This window comes from Zalophus californianus, chromosome 14, assembly GCF_009762305.2.
Source record: "Zalophus californianus isolate mZalCal1 chromosome 14, mZalCal1.pri.v2, whole genome shotgun sequence".
Classification (NCBI taxonomy): Eukaryota; Metazoa; Chordata; class Mammalia; order Carnivora; family Otariidae; genus Zalophus; species Zalophus californianus.
In genome coordinates, this window is record NC_045608.1 from 54788719 (window position 1) to 54808960 (window position 20242).

Consider the following 20242-nt stretch of genomic DNA (forward strand, 5'->3'; position numbering starts at 1 on the left):
TGTATCTTGGCATTCATGAAGCCACACATTTCTTGGTTCAACCCCCTCCTAATAAATAGAAATGCCTTTCTTTCCATAGTTACGATTCCTTATGAAAGCCACTTCATCAGAGCATACCCTTCACTCTCTATCCACTTAACGTGCTTTATTTTTTCTAATGACTCATTATTACTTAACATGATAATACATTTTTATAATCTTTTCCTTTGTTTTCTCTTTTCTCTGTTAGAAGTCAAAATCTATATTGTTCATTGCTGTAGTCCTATCATCTGCAATAGCAGCATTAAATAGAAGTTTCTACAGTGATGAAAATCTTCTAAGTCTATGCTCTCCAAAATAGTAGGCATTATATTAGCCACATGATCACTTGGAATCACTATTGATCATTTGAAATCTAACCCAGAAATTATTTTTTTATTTTGTTTTATTTTAATTAAATTTAAATAACCACATATGGCTAGGTGCTACAGTATTGGACAGCACAGATCTACCACAGTGCCTATCACATTGGAGGGGTTCAGCAGGGTCTTGTTGAAAATGAAAAAAATGCATGAATGAAAAAAAATATATGAAAGAATGAAATACCTGCAATCAGTTTATAGTTTATAGATTTGGCTTGGGACTGTCACCTTCCCTCCCAACTATTCAAGCTTTCTGGCATTTTCTGGCAAAAACTAAGTTTTTGGTTATAATTTTTACTTGTTTCCATACACTAGCCTGTTACACATAGAATTCCTTTTGTTTCACCACATTAGGCTATCATCTTAGCAAATCACTATATTCCTCAAATTTTGTTTGCTTCCCTATTGCTAAAACAAAATTTCTGAGCTATTTATCTTTCTGGACAGAAAACCCTCTCACTTTACCCATTTCCTCTCATGATTTTATTTTTAATTGTTTTAAATATTCTTATTGTCAAATTCTACAATACAGACTAAGAAATAAATGGTTAACAATAACATTCAAATTTCACTGTATTAGTTAGTGGTCACATTTCACTTCCTCCCTCACCAAAAGTTAGAACCATCAAAATTATAACGCTCATGGATTCAGTTTATTTTTATTATATATCTCAAAATAGTATAGTGTATAGAATTGATTCAGAGTTTTACAACCTTAAATAAATATTGTACTTAAATCATTCTACAGATTTTTTTATTGTTTAGTACATTTTTGAGATTTATCTGTGTTTTTATAAGTAGCTTTTTTTCATTCTTTCACTGCTGTATAAAATTCCATTGTTTTAGTACACCATTCTCCTATTGATGAACATTTCAGTTGTTTTCAAATATTTTTGCTATTGTAACTAAGTCTACTATAAGGTCTCTTACATACTTTTGTGTATCATCCTAGAGTATCTCTAGTGTATACACATGGTAAAGTACATTCTGGGTTATGGTTTGTTTGTTTTTTTAATCTTCAGTAGTTCTAGATATAGTCCTTTGTTATTAATGCATTATAAGGATCTTCTCCCAGTTTATTTCAGTGTTCTTATTTGAAAATATATTTATTTTTAATGGAAATAAAGCATATAAATCAGTTTGGATCACCCATTTTCCAAACCCACAAACAATATCAAAAGTCAGTACTTAGACAATTTAGAAACTCATCCCCAGTGCCCACAAAAACTAAAGCCTTAAAGTCAATGATAGTACCATATACTGTTCTAAAACCTAAGCAACTGTATTTATATACTTCATCTCTGTAGGTGCTGTTTCTTTTTTCTTTTTTCTTTTTTCTTTTTGAGAGAGAATGCAAAGAGAGAGAGAGCAGGAGCCAGGGGGGAGGCGCAGAGGGAGAGGGAGAAGAAAACTCCCCACAGATCATGACTTGGGCAGAAGGCAGAGGCTTAACCCACTGAGCCACCCAGGTGCCCCACGATGCTGTTTCTTTTTATCTATGTTATTTTCATGGCTTTGATAAGGCTATGAAAGTAATGTGCCACTTTCCTGTTCTTTCATATCCTCATGAAAATATTAAGCAACTTTAGGCTATCTTAAATCATCTCAGTAGCCATGATTACCTCATACATTCTTTTCAGTATTCAGCGTAAACATACTGATAGTCTTCCAGTAATTGTGGAAAACATATTTGTTTATTCTTACTGGCTTTGTCTATAGTTCAGCTGATTTATTTTATAATAATTTAAATATGCCCAATAATAGAAGTCTACATTCTTTTCACAAGGAAGATTTTTAAAAGGTCTGACAACGGGAAACAGTTAATAAACTGTTAGAATATTAAAAAATTATTACTTTTCCCAGTTTTTCACCCCATAATATAACTGAGTTTTCAAACTTATTTAAAGTTGTGATTCAAATACAAATTATGGGGGCGCCTGGGTGGCTCAGTCGGTTAAGTGGCTGCCTTCAGCTCAGGTCATGATCCCAGGGTCCTGGGATTGAGCCCCACATCGGGCTCCCTGCTCAGCGGAGAGCGTGCTTCTCCCTCTCCCTCTGCCTGCCACTTTCCCTGCTTGTGCTCTCTCTCTCTCTGTCAAATAAAATAAATTTAAAAAATCTTAAAAAAAAACAAATTATGTCATATTCTATCTAGATAGCTTCCAAACCCTAAACAGATTAAACATAGCTGATAAAGAGCACAGAATACAAATGCAAACCATCAAGTAAGGCAGCAAATAGGAAAAAGTCAGCATCCTGGCCAAGGTCAGTAATCAGAGATTTGATCTTAACAGAGCAGAGGAATGACCAACCACGACTGAGAGTAAAGATCTAAAATGTCTAAACCAGAATGCCAGTTATATTGGTTCTTATTTGTTGCAGATAAGAAAACTCAGTTTAAGTAAAAACAAAAACAAACAAAAAAAACACAAAAAGAATACAACATAAAATGGAGAATTTATGGCTAAGATACTGGTTAATTAGTAGGAAATATCAGTAGTCCATCCATAACAGAAGCAGGAATACAAGGACTTAGGTTCCATCAACATTCTCTCTGTCTTAGTCTCAAGTAGTCTTTTCATACTCATTCTAGTTTTCTTTCTACAACTTGACTTTTTCTGTGGTTCAGAAATCTTCTTTGCTGACATCTCCTGAGATTTATATTGTAGAGCTTCAGCCATCAAAGTGAAGCTGACTGTTTCTCAAATTTGATTCCAGTTATCTCCGGGGGTATTTCAGTTAGCCTTACTTGGACCAAGTGCCTATTTGACCCTTTCAATCATTGCTGGGAAGTCAGGATATTATTGTACTAGCTTAAGTCTGTCCTCTATTCCTGCCCACAGTTATGGCCAGGGGTAAGGCTGCTAACTATTATTGTAAGCTGTCCTCACTATAATGTTGCCAATGGTGGGGTAGGGGAGAAGATAGGGAAATAAGTCTAATCAGACATCCACAGAGGCTTATTCCAAAAATGGCTGGCAGACTAACAGGTTGTGGTTCCACATGGAAGAATATTTTGGCAGTCATGCAGAAATGTTTCTGACAATTCTAGTTTTTCCAACAGTGAACAAAGCTATGTTGTGAGGTAGAAAGCGTTTTATCGATAAAAGTGATTATGGAGGAACTATAAAATAGTTTATTAAGGTTTATATAGGAAGGATTTGGAAAATCTAAGGGACTGGACTGAATTAATTTCTAAGATCCACTTTAATATTTGATAATGCTTGACTCATTTCATTTTAGCCACTCACTGATTCCTTTAGCAGTTTTTAGCTTATATCTTGTTTGTCACTGTGCTACTTGTTTAGGTTACAAAAGAATAAGACATATTCTGTGCCTTCAAGGCACTCACCAATTTGATATACATTATATATTTTCTAGTAACACCAAGGAATTTTAACACAAGGTCTAAAAGTTACATGTCAGTGAGACAATAAAAATATTCCTTGGTATATTCCTGCCACCCTTTGCCTCTTTACCACACATTCCATATTCTAGTCATACCAGTCATCAAAATAAGACATACACTTCTGTTTTTTAATTAACATATAATGTACTGTTTGTTTCAGGGTTATAGGTCTGTGATTCATCAGTCTTACATAATGTATGGCGCTCACCATAGCACACACAACCATTCCCTTGCACATGCTTTTTATTCTTTCTTTCCTTAGGTATCTAATATGATGTCTCCTTTTACTTCTCACCACAAAACAAATTTACTTACTCCTCCCTATACTTTATTATTACTTAAGTATTATATTGTACATATTGTAGAGTTTCTTAAATAATTGTGCACGTGGTTTTTTTTCCACTGATTTATGAGATGTGAGGGGAGAAGAATGTTGTCTTATTTATTTTTTATAATCAAAGTGCAACAGAGCAAAAACTCAAAAAACTGATTGTAACAAGATGAGGATAATGAATAGTGGGAAATTTTTGAATGATCATAAAAATCAAAGTTAGAGTTATTGTTAATAAAACAAAATAATTGGCATGTACATATATTTATAAAGAGCTTAAAGACAACATTTGCTCATAATGTAGCTTAATTTTGCCTTAAACATAGAAAAGATTCATATTTATAATAAACTATAGGTCAATATTCCAATCACAGATTCTAGGGAAAACATTTCAGTTTTCAATAAACAATTATTATGATCATTCTTTTTTTATTGAAGTACAATTAACATAAAATGTAATATTAGTTTCAGGTACACCACATATTGATTCAGCAGTTTTGTACATTACTCATTGCTCACCATAAGTGTAGTCACCATCTGTCATCCTATAATATTATTACAGTGTTATTGACTATATTCCCCATGCTGTACCTGTCATCTCTGTGACTTCCTTGTATGTGGAATCTAAAAAGCAAAATGAACAAACAGAGAAACAAAAACAAACAAATGAAAAGCCAGACTCTTAAAAACAGAAAACAAACTGTGTTTCAGAGGTTGCCAGAGGGGAGGTGGGTGAGGCAATGGGTGAAATAGATAAAGGGGATTAATAGGTACAAACTTCCAGTTTTGGAATAAATAAGTCACAAAGATGCAATCATTATGTTCATTCTTGACAACCATTTTCAAAGTTATTTCAAGAAACAATGAAAAAAAGTTTGTCAAATAAAGCTCAGCCATTAAAAACAGATCATCATACTGAACATGCATTTATCAAATATTGATTTTCATTTTAACCCAAGTTCCAAAATTTTAAAAATCCTATTGTATAAAATTTATAATACCACAACAGTAATAGAAAAAAGAATAAATCCTGCCTTTTGTGTTGATTTCTCAAAAAACATCTTTTTACAAGGCATTTTTTTCCACAACTTTCTCACACATATCTATAATAATTTGTTTTATAAATCTTTAAAATCTATCCTCTGATTCTTAGTATCTTCTCTCTTTCTTTAATGAAGTTCTATAGACTTTGTATTGTTTGTATTACATCCAATAGATCAGAGTTAAGAGGCATTAAATATTACATCTCATGGTTTTACTAAAGCCAAATACGCCTTCAGAAAGATTAGATTTCTCTACAAATCAAATTAGAACTGAAAAAGTCCGTTTCCACGTATATATTCACAAAGTAATCTCATACCATATTCTGAATTTGTCTAAAAGATGAGCCTTTCACCTTCTGGTAATTTCTTGAGACATAAAGAACGACAAGCAAGTCAAATCAGCTTTTATGATGTTAAATTATTTCATAGGTCAATATCATGTACTAAGTTACTATTTCACCTCTAAGTCACATCAAATGATTTTACAGTGAGTGTCCTGAGTAACATTTACATTTGCTGACAAAATATAAAGTACTTAAGTCATTTATATTCCATGGCTACTTTATGTCTGAAATGTAAAATAACAAATTCTTATAAATTTGAAACTTTAAAAGTCTTATGGAAGAAATATTTTAATTAGAAAATACTATGCCGGGGCGCCTGGGTGGCTCAAGTGTTAAGCGTCTGCCTTCGGCTCAGGTCATGATCCCAGAGTCCTGGGATCGAGCCCCGCATCGGTCTCCCTGCTCTGTGGGAAGCCTGCTTCTCCCTCTCCCACTCCCCCTGCTTGTGTTCCTGCTCTTGCTATCTCTGTCTCTGTCAAATAAATAAATAAAATCTTTAAAAAAAAGAAAGAAAGAAAATACTATGCCAGGGGCGCCTGGGTGGCTCAGTCCGTTAAGCGTCTGCCTTTGGCTCAGGTCATGATCCCAGGGTCCTGGGATGGAGCCCCACATCACGGAGCCTGCTTCTCTCTCTCTCTGTCCCCCACCCCTCGCTCTTGCTCTTTCTCGCTATCTCTCTCTGTCTTTCTCAAATAAATAAAATCTTTAAAAAAAATATTATGCCATTTTACTATGAGATAGCCTTTGCTCTTGAAGAAATGTGCCTTTTCATTTTACTTTTTTTAGAGTATCAGCTATTTATTGAACACTTCTGACTATTTCTGATAGAGATTTTAGAGAATGTAAGAAAATTTTGAAGAAGAAAAGAAAATGTTGAGACACAGCCCCTGCACACCCAAAGTTTCAATTTATTTAGAGATATTACTCCTAACTTCATGAAATAGCTAGAGGAGTCTTGACACAAAGAAAACAAAACTGATAGCTTGAACTTAAAACATGCCTCATTTGCCTTTACTTTCACAACAGCCTATGAGGTAGGTAGGATTACTTGCCCTGTTTTACAAAGGAGACTTGAAATCAGAGAGGTTAAGTACTTGGCAGTGTCTTGTACCTGGGCAGTGTAGAATTGGACTTAGCTGTGCAATCTATCACCATGCTATTCTACTACAGAGAGACCAGGGAAGTATTATAACCAGTGTTCACAGGGTGAAATAAAAGTAAGAAAAGAGTTTTTCAGGACATTTCAAGGTGCTATTGTGTACAGTAACTCTTTAAAATAAGAACAAAATATGCAATATTTCCCAATCATTTGTTAAATGTCAACTTGATTTTAATAGAATCCGGGGAAATGATTACAAAGTCTCTGTTTGAGACTATAGAATTAGGCTCAAAATCAAATAGATTAAAAGCTTAAATGTAAAAGGAAAAACAAACAGCTAGAGGAAACTTTATATAAAAATGAGAAAGGTCTCTGAGCATAACACCAAAAATTACATAAAGTTCTAGAGCTGTAACTCCATAAAAATTTAAAGCTATCCAACTATTTTTTTAAAAACTCTCTCAAATCAGGAAGAAATTCTTAAAATGTGGGTAACAAAATGTTCCTGGCTTAATATATAAAAAGTTACAAAAAATTGGTGAGAAAAATATGAAATATTCAATCAGAAAAAATGAGCAAAGAACTTGGAACTGACAATCCCTAGACACACACACACACACACACACACACACACACCCACCCACCCACCCACCCACCCTGGGGGAAAGAGAACAAATTGATATAGAAAAAGTATTTAGTCTTCAGTAATTAATATGATAAAACTTTTTTGCGGAAGTTATGATACAGTAAAGTAATAGAAGAATCCATTTATCAGATAACAAAAGGTAATACAGACATGCAAACTGCAAAAGAATGTCTATATTGTGAATGGATATATTACCTGAATCCTATAGGGTTTATAATGTAGATTATTTCTACATTTCTCTTTAATAAAGGAAACCACAATTTTAATTTAAAAAGGAACCTCTTTAGATCAGGGAACCATACTTAATGAAATAGAAAATGTAAAGCAAAATCACTTTTACCTAGAAATTCTTTTTATTCAGGTAACCATGTAATAAATCATTTATCTTTATTAGTCATTTAAACTAGAGGATGTAGAACATTTGTAACCTACAGAACCAAAGAACCTATTTTTAACAAAAGTAAGCTTAAACTTGGGATTGCCTCACTATTCTAGTTAGATTGTATGTGCTATTTTCCTGTAATTCCACATAAAAAGATAAACACCTTGTAAAATTGTTTTTTCCCACCTAAAATGTAAACTTTGTTTTTCAACACTTTTGGTATAAATGTATATAATTATGAATATATAACCACATTAATGTATATATTATGAATAATGGTAAATTTCCTGCTGAACTGGTGGGATAGTACCACCAAGTTGGAATTTAGTTGATTTAGAGGAAAATTTTAAGTGTGGTATTCTTTACACGGCTCAGTTTATAGATTAAGATCCAGGCTTTCTACATCAGTAGAAGTATATGCTAGTGGAAAAAGTTGTTTTAATGGAACTATAAGTTTTACTTAGGAATGGCAGTAATGTATTTCTTCAACCCTAATGTTAGTATTAACTTTTCACGCCTTTTCCACAAACACACACACACACACACACACACCAGGACAACATTTGTAGGTCTATATACCAGTAAGGGCTCTTCTTCCTAATTTTACACATTCTAGGATCCTCAGTAACAAAGAGACAAATCTCTTTTGGAAAACAATTCTGGCAACTCATTTAAGAAGGACTGAACCTAGCAATAAGGAACACATTATCTCCATGCTGTCTATAATTCATTTATGATGCTTTACTAAGAGAAACTGTAAAATATTTTGAAAAATTGTTTGCCTTTTCCCATTGATTTAATTACTTTTCAAAGATACCAACAAGTAGCTGTCTTGAAATTTTTCAAATCTATTGTCTATTAAAGGAACTAAATGTTAAGACAACTCAGTTACATTGACTAATGTGATATTAAGGTATATAAAATATGACCTTTCCACAGGTTTATTTATTGCCTTTATAAGAAAGACTCTGATATTATCAACTATTCTGGGGTTATATTTGAATAATGAAGAAACTACTCAGTGTGAGTTAACCTTTGTTCAGAAATTTTAACAACACTCACCAAGATCTGTTTATTCTTCTAATGCAAGACTGTTCATTCTGCCTGTCATTTTTATGAACCTTGTAGGGTTTAAAGGTTGGATAATCTGAGAGGAATCCCGAGTATTCACATAGGAGATACTTTAAAAATTTTATTGAGAACTGTTACCTAGTGGTGATTTTTCTGCTTTTGCAAAAGAATTATCCATACGTTGGCATGGAGCCTCCAGAGTATATCTGATTTTTATTTATCCAGATTCCCTAAATGATCTTCCCCAAAATGCAACTACTGCATTAATGCAAAGCATATGTTACTAAATAAGAAAGAATTTTAGTTCATATGAGCTACCAAGTTAAAATTTAATAAAAACTGAGAGACTAACTCTTCCTTGAATATGACCTTGGCAAAAGGTCATGTTTTGTTTTTGGGTTTTTTTCCTCCTACAGGTCTTCAAACACTAAATTGAAAACAGGTAGTGCACTGCTGCCACTCACCCCCTTACCCACTACTCACTCAGTGTTCCTCTTTTTAGGTTCTTTACCAGAGCCCAGTAAGTCATCTGAAGGGAAGGAAAATATGAGACTAAAACTAATCAGAAAATAAAGAAGAATAGGGTGAAACTTGACAATGAAGCTTTATTTCCCTCTAACTACAGCTTTAAGCTGTTAGTTGAAAAAATTAAATAAAATACTGAGGTTTCCTATTACATGTTTCATTCTAAACAGTAATGTACCTTAATAGCTTCCCACTCCATGACTGGCCAATAATTCAACACAAGTGATTTCTTTGTATGGAAAGGTATATTTTTCTATACTTTTGAAAAAGAAAATTAAAATGTATGTCACTATGAGGTTATTACACCATAGGGAAAAGAAGTAATTCTTTTATTAATGATTCCATTTTTGAAAGATTTTAAAATACAAACATTTGGATTTTTTAAATTACTATGATTTAGCAAAGATCTTAATACAAGCATTACTTATTTATATATTCTAGGAATTATATAATTTTCACTACTAAATGATTTAAATTGTTAATGTTCAGTATAGATATCAAAATTCATCCAGTGGTATAGCTCTTGAAAAATATTAAATCACACTGGAAAATCAAAGCTTCCCACTAATTTCCTTTCCTATTGTTCTTAAATTATCGGTTAAGAGAAACAGTTTTTGTCTACTACAAGACAAACCAAAGCTATAAATAAAAATAAATAAATAATAGCACCCAGTAAGAAATCTGTGCTTAGTGAAATAACAGACAAATAGAGCGCAAATGTGTAACCATCTGGAGAATAAGAAAAGCAAAAGTAATAAGCAGCATTCAGAATTTATTACAAAGAAATTATGCCAAGAGCTTCTTACTGCAGTTTTCTATGGAAATGTTCAAATTACTGGATAAAGAAATACATTATATACAACATTTTTGGGCCCCACTGATATCATTTTATACATAATCTCATGGCATAATATTTGCTAAGTAATCTAAATTAGCTTAGCTATTAATGCTGTCATACTGATTGAAAATTTGCTATCACACCACAAATAGCCAGTCATAATAAATGACACAGTTTGGTGGAATTGTCTAGAGCCAGAGAGATATGATATTGGGTCATTTTTGACAGTGTATTACAAAATGCAAAGAAATTAATCTAAAAGCAATTGAAATACCAAACAAATACAAAATAGGGGGTAGAAAAGAGGAGAGACATAATGAAAACTAAATAGGTCAAATCAGCAGAATTTCATCATCACCTTAAGGAGGGTTTTTTTTTTTTTAAAGATTTTATTTATTTATTTGAGCGAGAGAGAATGAGAGATAGAGAGCACGAGAGGGAGGAGGGTCAGAGGGAGAAGCAGACTCCCTGCTGAGCAGAGCCCGATGTGGGTCTTGATCCCGGGACTCCAGGATCATGACCTGAGCTGAAGGCAGTTGCTTAACCAACTGAGCCACCCAGGCACCCTTAAGGAGGGGTATTAAGTGGGATCCAGAATGGCTCCCATCATCATCAGAAGTATAGTTTTGACAATTCCACTCCCATTTGCTACCTTGGAATCTAGATGGAGAAGGAAGAGGAAGAAGAGGGAAAAAAATAAAATGTTCTTTCCCACTGTCAAAATCAACCCTCAGAATGTCCCCTAAATAACAGCATTTCAGAAATCAAATTCCATTACTAGTTGGCATTTTCCTGCTGCATCTTTGTTTGCAGAAATTACTTGTTTTCTCTTTGAAGCCACAGTGCTTGGCATGTATTAAGTAGTCAGAAATATTTCTTGAATGGAATTGTTGAACTCTGTGTGACAGAACATCTCCAGAATCTTGGTTTGAGGTGGTGATAATGGAGCAGAAAGGAAATTTCTGGGCCTGTTTTCTAGAGCCGTACTGTCCTACGCTAAAGACACTAGCCATACTAAATTTTAAAATTAAAAATTCCATTCTTTCGCTATACTGGCCACCTTCAAGAACTCAATAACCACAGGTAGCTAGTGGCCCCTGCATTCTGGGACAGTTCTATCACTGTAGAGAAGTGTTTCAGACAACATTGTTCTAGAGCATGTCAGTAGCATATGATAATTTTCCATATATATTTTCTAAACTCCATATTCATTTATTCACTCAGAAAATATTTATTGAATGTACATTATATGCCAGGCACTGAAGACACAAAAATAAACAAGACCCCTTTTTAACCATTTAGAATCTTTTGTGGGAAGACATTAGTGAATAGGTAGTCTCAATCCAGTGCCCTGCCAGAGGGTTAATTGGAGGAGAACATGATTTGAGACAAAAAATGATCAAGAAGAAAACTAATCAAGGTATTTTTAAAATTAAGCCAGAGAAAGTAAAAATGGAGAGGAGAAGAAAGAACCAAAAGGTATTTAATAGGCACAAACTGCATTATTTGGTAAGAAATTGGATGTGGTAACAGGAGGAGTCTAGAGTAACTCCCGTTTCTGGCATGAGGGAATGAATAGATGGCAGTACCATTATCTTCATTTGGGTCTATGTGAGGAAGAACTGGTAGGATTTAGAGGAAAGGTGACTACTTTAAATTTATATATGAGTGCTTTTTAATGTTATATGTGTGTCTAATATTCATGAGAAAATTTTAGATGAGCTAGAGTTTTCAGTATTATCATTTTGGAGCTGATAATTTGATGAGATCACACAACAACAAAGAAAAGAATATTGACAATGAAAGCCAAAAAAATTAATAACATTGACAATTTCTAGAAAATTTGCAGGGAAAACAGGAATGAATGGGGTCATAGAATCCAAGTTTCAAGAAGGAGCCAAAACCTAAAGAGCTTTAAAAAGTTACATAACAAGATAAAAACTAGGAAAAGAAAGTCCATTTAATGTGGCAGTAGGTCATGGATGACCTTAAATGACAGTGGCAGAATTTAGGTAGCAAGAAGCCTGGGAGTGAATGAATGGAGAAGAAGAAAAGGCATGAATAGACTACTCTTTCCAGAAAACAAACAGATACAGGATGGAAAGAACTATACATGAGGTGATATGTAGATACAGGAGGGGGGTGTTTATTTGTTTGCTAGTTCTATCGTGGAAAAGGCTTGAGCATTTAGTTTAAAAGTTGCCCTGTCCAGAGGCTATGCATATAATGGGTTCATCTTAGCTTGTTTGGATTAATTGCAGCTTATCTCCAGAGCTACTGACCCTTGGCCAATACTATGGAATGCATTAACTAAGGATAAATGATGTTTTGAAACCATGGGTCTGTGAGTTGTTTCAGAGCAGCATATATATTATCAGCCTGCCAGCACTGTTTAGTAATAATAATTGGATTTATAATTGAATCTAATTTTGATAGAGCCTGGGAGAGGGCAGCTTTCAAAGTAAAAGCTGGAAACATAGTTAGAATATGTCTGTATGAGGAGTTCGTTATAAGAGATCTCCACCATGAGCAGATTTGGGTTTCCTGCTACAGATGTGCTTCAGATGCACAGCAGTAGTGGTTACAGACTTGTCTGTACAGACCAAGAGCACCTATATGACTCCTAGGTGGGAGAATAAAGAAATCTGTGCCTGAGATCTCTGGATACTTTTCCATGCATATCTTCTGTTGTTTCTGTGCTATATCTTTTGCCTGTAATAAAATTGTTCTGAGAGCCCAAACTGAGTAATTGGAGTTCCATAAGTGTTGGAACACTAAAGGTAATTAACACATAATTAACACTGGCTAACATAATGTTACTAGCACAAATACTCAGCTTTCTTCAGTCTCTTAAAGAATTTGTCACAAGTGTGATTTGGGGCCTCAACAGTTACAATTCCTGAGGGTAGTTTTCTCTTCAAGGAAAATAGAGTTTCACTTCCACAAAACAAATTTAAAAGAAAAATAATTGTCCAGTTTGTCCATGAAACATCTTACTAACCATCAGCAATATTTAGTTTATCTATAAATAACTGACTTTAATGCAAAGTATTTCATTAGCTTATGAAGAGAAGCAGTTGATTTTAGGTACTCATGCCCTCTTGTTTGTATTCTTTCACTGCCTTTTCAACCATTTCTTTACCTGTCCACCTTCACCATGTGATTTCACATGCCCAGGCCTCTCATCCGTTTTGTTGGCTGTGGTTAAATCCAAAGTTTTTCCAGCATCCTAATGGTAGATTAAATCCCTTCATTTCACACTGAAAGGTCTTTTAGTTATCCCTGCTCACATCCTGTAAGTCCGCAGGAAAAGAGGCCAGATGGTAATGTTCATAGATACAGACTAGGGTGAAATAGAGTGACAGAGTGATGAAAGTAGATTATCAGTTTAATCAAGTGCCAAGGAACATATCTTTTAAGTCAGTAAAATGTGGGATTAAGTTCCAGATGGGCTCTGTACCAGTTATATGACCTTGAGAAGACTCTTCATGTATTTGAGCATCAGTCTCCTCTGGAAAATGGTGAAAACAATAATGTCTCCAAGTGTCGCGAGGAGATATATATCTATCATGTATATGCAAACTGTTTAGTCCACTGACCAGCATGTAATAAGTGCTTAATAAATAGCCATGATTTAAATTCAGTGAGTGAGAGTTCACTAACAAATTATGTAGTCATGAATGCAATAGTCAACCTATCCAAATCTCTTCATAGCTCAGTTTCCTAATATAAGGGTAAAATTAAGTTTACCTAACTGAATTTCTGTGAACACTGAGAGACTGAATATACAGATGGACAAGAGCCAAACCATATGTAAAAATAGAATTCCAACCCACAACCTGTACACCAGCCAGTCCAGGAAGCCAAACCACAACCTCTGTAGTAATCAGCCTGGAACAATCAGGCTTTGTCAATTACTGCCAGCTTCCCTAATATTTGCCTGTCTTTCCAACTCAGGACCAGCCAGAGAAAGCCAAATAAGCTCCTCAAACGAGTCATGTAGGATGTCCTGCTCCTAGTCAGCTCATCTCCAGCTTCCCCATGTCAACAAACTCCAGTCAAAGCATACCTAAAGTCCTCTCTCTCTCCCCCACCTTTTTTTTTTCCACTTGAAAACTTTCCAATTCCTTTGTCTCTCTTTGAGTTTCCACCCTACACAAATGATGGTGGCTGACTCCCTTGCTAGTACAAGCTCTGAACAAATAGCCTCCCTTTCATTTGGGTGGTTTTTGTATCCATAACATTATAACTGAGGTTAAAAGTTCAGCACCAATTTTGAAATTCCATATATTTTTATTAGTGTTATTATTGTGCAGAAAGCAGACACCATGATCATTAAGGCTCACCCTTGCAACCATCTGCTTGTGGATGTACTACTTTTCCACCAGGCACATAATCCAAAAGCTTAGGATCAATCCAGTTCTCTCTCTTACATCATTACCACACACAGATTCTTCACCTACTTTGAGTATTCCAGCTGCCTAATCTCCCTGCCTTTCCTTTCTTACCATACATCTTCTGCTTTCCATTCTGTCTAGATTCCAATGTCTAGCATTTTAGCAATTCTTTAGTCAGTATTCTCATTAACCTTAAGTTTTGTATGTCTAAGTAAACTCTGGGTAAATATTGTTTTTATTTTTTTCTCAGAATCTTTCCTTCTTTTAAGAGGGAAGGGTTCTTTTAAGAGAAGGGGGGTTCCTTTCTTTTGAGAAATTGTTTGCCCACTCCATCTACATGGTTCGATAGACTGCTGTCAATCCTGTTAGTCCTATCCCCAACATGAATGCTTTAGGGACAGTCAGGTGAACCAACTGGGGTCAAGGAGTCCCATCCAGGGCACTTCTAGATTTTCTTTTTAGGTACAAGGTTGGGAATTTAGGAGTCCAGGGCTCTTGAAAATCATAGTTCTAGCCTAGTGGAATAAACCTGTGTGAGAATGAAGTCCATAGTTGAAAGGAAAAAGAAAGTGTATGCAGGTATCACTCACTGCCATAGGGAATGGAGAAGAAAGAACAGACTCTGAGGATGTAGTGACAGGTCAGTTGAGTCTGAGGTTATGTTGAATCTGAGGCAAGAGCAGAAGAGAGAAGGCTGAATTATGTATAAGAGCTGTGTCAGTTACCAACGTAATGGGACTTCACCCTGGTAGAATCAGTAGGTTAATGTTCAAACTCATAGTTTTGATAGTTCTGGAAATTAGCTGGATATGGTTAATAAAATCTTAAGAATGCAATAATAAAAGGAGAAGTATTATATATTCAGGATAGAAATGCACTAGCCTACATATAAATGTCTAGAGTATAATTCAAAGTAAAGCAACAGCTCAAAATCCTTTAGGTTGTTGGATATTTGGATGTGTCTGCACATGTTGGATATTGGAAGTGACGAAACTGTTGGTCTCCTGAGTCCACTCCTTATTTGGGGTGCTATAGAACAAATAAAATCCCCCAGCCCCTGCTCCAAGTAGATGTGCAGTATTTGGGAAGACACTTGAAAGAAAAAATATCAAAAGAAGAAAAATAGCAATTCAAAATAATAATACATGAACCACCACAAGGAGGCCTTATAAGCAAAATGAAAAGTAGAAATAATCATTAAAAGAATAAGAGCCTAGGGATGCCGTTCTAGACAACGTGAAGTACAGCTGGGCGGCCAGTGGAGGGAGACTTTACAACCCTTACCCACGCCACGGGGATTTTTCTCAAATTCGCCGAGTGACAGTCTTGCCTCAGCCTCTCTGAAGGGATTGATTATTAAGGAATTGACCCGAATGGGGTGTAACTCTGGGCACAGGCGGCCCAGGGTACCGGTCTGGATTCTGCGTGTGGGAGCCCGTGCAGGCGGCCAGAGGAGTGCGCAGCCCCGACTCACCGGCTCCGCCCGTCTCCCCGTGCCGCTCCTGCCCACCCCGCCGGCTCCGCGGCGCCGGCGGCCTAGGCCCTCCGGGTCGGTTACCCGGTGTCCAAGCAACCGCGGAGCGGAGGCAGCCCGCCCGGGATTTCTGGGCTCGCGCTGCTTGGGCCTCCCGGGCGGGTCGTGTGCCTGCCCTGCGTTTCCGCCCCAGACCAGCCCGTCTGCGGGCTCTGAGCGCTAGGCCTCCCGTGTGCCGCCGCCTCCGCGCTCTTTTCCTTTGGTAACCAACAGGCCCAGCCAAACTCCTTTTCCTCTTTAGTAAGAGGGAGGGGTGGGCACCAATCAACGCCTTTCCTACAGTAGTTATCGTGAGAATCAGAGCATCACAGACTTAATAAATTCAAAGACAGTAGAACTTTGTTTCTTACTCTCAAAAGGCGGTTTCTGGTATCCTCAGTATGTTTTCTATTAAAGGGAAGTCTTCCAGTGTCTGTTTTCTTGCCCCTTGGTACAATGCAAGAAAGACTTTGGGTGCTAAGCTCCGTTTGGTTTGGTTGTTGATCCTAAGGTGACTTTAGTATTTAAAAACCTGAACAAACTATTAGGGAGGAAAGGAAAACTTATTTGTGTCTGGAGCTTGAGGTGGGGAAAGTGCTGAATTCAAGCCATTTGTGTAAGGGCCATGTGCGCCCCTCCCGAAGCTGCGCCCTCGGTGGAAGAGGAGGACTGTTCTTCGGTCAAGGGTATACGTGCGAGTAGCTGCCCTCTCCTGCTAGAACCTCCAAACATACTCTCAGGGCCTATTTTTAATAAAAACCAATTTTTGAAGCATGATAGGTCCATCTCACAAAATGTTAAGTTGCACAAAATATATGCCTAAACTTTGTTTTCTCTTCAGTGAATATATGCACTGTGACCTGAAATAGGCTTTAAAGACAGTGGGGCGTCATCAGCAGCCTTCTTGGAGGAAACCAACCACTAGACGATAAACTAAAAAATAGTTAAAAACATAGCATCAGAATAAGAATTAGTATTCTCACACAAATCATATTTCCAGGCAACACTGGGAACAGGCAAAGGCCTACCAAGGTTAAGTAATCAAAATCTATTACTTTAAGAGTCGATGCAATTAGCAATCCTTCACAATGGTGGGAAGTCAGCAAGGCCATACCTGGTACAAGTTCATTCCAGCCAAAGAAATAAAAAAGGAAGAGATCTTAATCTTAAATTAATAAATGCAGAAGTAGAGCTCTTTTTGTAATTAAAAAATAGATTCCAGAATGCACTCTCCACTTTCCCATCTCCTTCCATTAATTATTTAAGTTTGACATGTTAGCAATACAATGTTAAATTTAATCCAAATGAATCATTTGCATACCAGTAAATATATATTCATGAGGTTCAAAGTATCTAAATGAATATATTAAAACAATACCTAGATTTTTCTCCCAAAACTTTACCTACCAGAAACCTCATTCTTGACAATTTTCTCTTCATTAATTAGAACTCATTGATAATTGCTATGTATCTATTATAGACAGAATTCTGAGATAAATCCCAAGGACCCTACCTCCTGGTATACATTCCCTGCCTAATCCTCTGGACTTTTATTCTTTTCACTGGCTTGCTATATGGTACAGCTGACTTTAAAAAGGGAGACTATCAAAAAAATAAGCAGTAAAAAATAAAAATAAAAAGGGATACCATCCAGGTGTCTTGGACCTGATTGGATGAACCATTAAAAGGAACTGGCCTCTTCCTGGGGTCAAAGATTTGAAACATCAGAGGGATCTGACACCAGAGATCTTCTCCATTGTCAGCTTTGAAGGCTGAAGGACCATGTGTCAAGGAATGCAGGCAGTCTCTAAGAACTGAGAATGGCCCCCAGCTGACAGCCAGCAAGGAAATGGGGACCTCAGTCCTATAACCTCAAGGAACTGCATTCTACCAACAAGCCGAATAGACGTGGAAGAAGAATGTGCTCCAAATGAGAATGCATACTGCCAAAACCTTGAATTTGACCTGGAAGTCCCTGAGCAGGCAACCCAGTCAACCTCTCCTGGATTTTTGACCTACAGAATTGTGAGCTAATAAATGGATGTTGTTTTAAGCTACTACATTTGGGTTAAGTTGTTATGTAGTAATAGAAAACTAAAACTCCTATTAACTTACTTTGAATAGATCAAAGTGGTGTTTTTAAATAAAGATACAGTAGTATCTCAGGAAACCCATGGCAGGATTGTAGCTGACATTCAAATAGCACAGAAATCAGACACTGTAAAATTAAATCAATACCAGATCAATTTAAATAATAACACATAGATAAGGTCATCTTACTAGCAAATAAAAAAACAGATTTTCTATAAAAATAGAACAGAAATAACAGATTTTCTATAGCAACAATAAAAGAGACCAGAATGACATACATAGAAGAAATAGATCAAATAAAAATACATTCCCTGCAAAACTATCATTCAAGAATGAGAGCAAATAAACCCTTATTTTGAAAGAACAAAGAGTTTACCATTAGCAGACCCATACTTTAGGAAGAAAGAAAATAGTAAAGATATTATAAAGATATGTGGTTAAATCTAAACAATCTTCAAGTGTATGAAAACATGTCAACTATAAACTTGTCCTCCAGTTGTTCTTGGCTTTCTCTTCGTAATCAGCCCTTATCTAATTAGCTCTTAAGATCTGTGCATGCAACTGTTTTAATTTATCTCTGACAGTGTTAGACCATTTCATGAATTAGATTTAACAAGAGTGTTTTGAGCCCCTTTTTTCCTTACACCAGAATTATTTAGAGCTGCTTTTATATTAAATAAATGCATACCACACCTGCCATAGAGAATTAGCTGAATCCTTCTATTTATTGATAATAATCTTTTATTAAGATGGACCAGCAGGGTCCTCAGTGGACAATTGGAACCAGTATCTAATTATATCTGAAAAAGTGGCATGCTATCAACTTCTCTGAATTAAAAATTATTGTGTTTGGCAAGACATTCTCCAAAATTCAATTTGCTTACGTCAAATCACTTTTTACAGCAACCTGATTCAGTTTTATGTTGTAAGTAATTCACACTAATGTACAACGAGAAAGTAAGAAGTTCAAAGACAGCATTACTAATGTTTTTCTATAATGACATATGATTTAAAATATTTCAAGACCAAAACCATTCTGCCCTGTCATCAACACTGTAGAATTTGGAGAATATTCAGTGTAGAATATTCATGTGCTAAAAATTACCTTTACAGCTTTCTAAAGTAAATCTTCAATGCTTCGAAGTACTAAACATTCCTACAGATATCCCTGTTGCCATCCTCTGCAAGGTTGTAGTCATTTATCCAGGCAAGAGCCCCGAGTTTTCATTATAAGATCCCGTTCATCTCATCTGCTTGTCATAAAGCATCAATCCACATACTTTATAGAATACCTACAATCCAGTACTTCATCAGAGAATAAACCTCAAAGTCTCTCTAAGCAGTTTTATCAAAGTTTGCCTGAAAGGACACTATTTACAAACTATATGTTGTTTTAAAAACGTAGGGTTTGAAGCCTTTTCTCTGGTGCTTGCTTCAGCAGCACATATACTGAAGCCTTTTCTCTGTGGTTTCAGATATTTTCCTGAGTCAGATGTAACCAACATCAAGTTTCCTATGTGAACATTATTAGCTTTCCAGGTAATGGAGTCATTTTTACAGTTAACATTACTCTTTCAACTTTTATCAAAGGGTACTTTAATTAAAAGGATATATGAAATGTACTACAATGTTAAAGGTAGATAATATTGTCCATCATACCACTCAGTGGATCTACACAAAGTTATGTGTAGAAAATTAACATATGTGTGTGTGAGAGTGTGAGAGAGAGAGAGAGAGTCTGAATGGGCTATCAGGAGAGATCCGACAGGCAGTTGTTTAACCCAAGAAATTAGTGTAAACGATGTATAAATTATGAGATTCAGATAGCTGGCTGAGGCTCTCCTCTTACCCTGTCAAACAGACATGAAGCCTAATTTTAGCAACCCTGTTAGCCCTTTGGACCTTATTTTCTACTGCCATTTACATTGCTTTAACTTTCATTATATATTTTGTTGCATATGACCTTAAGTTTATTGTGAGAAAAAGTTATGTAAACATAAAGCAAAAGTGGATATGAAGGGAATGCTCAATAAAAATAGATCCTGTGAAATTCATGTCATTTAATAACCTATCAGCATTAATTTCTGCACTATTTGGGGGGAATTAAGTTGCTATTTTCTTTCTTTTTTTTTTAAGTTTATTTATTTGACAG

The 20242-nt window shown here is 35.7% G+C and overlaps 1 protein-coding gene across 6 annotated transcripts in view; it reads right to left on the reverse strand.

Moving 5' to 3' along the window:
- CCDC178 (coiled-coil domain containing 178) overlaps nucleotides 1-16035 on the reverse strand; it is a 448169-nt gene extending 432134 nt beyond the window's left edge. For 4 of the 6 annotated variants that reach the window (XR_003517014.1, XR_003517013.1, XM_027576648.1 and 1 more), the window contains exons 1-2: nucleotides 15961-16035; nucleotides 4733-4765 (exon numbers count right to left, since the gene is read on the reverse strand). The gene's annotated coding sequence lies outside the window, so the exon portion shown is untranslated. Of the gene's footprint in view, nucleotides 1-4660; nucleotides 4688-4732; nucleotides 4766-15960 lie in introns of those variants that run through there. The other 2 variants (XM_027576646.1, XM_027576647.1) reach the window with 2 other exon arrangements.
- Nucleotides 16036-20242: the final 4207 nt, after the last annotated feature.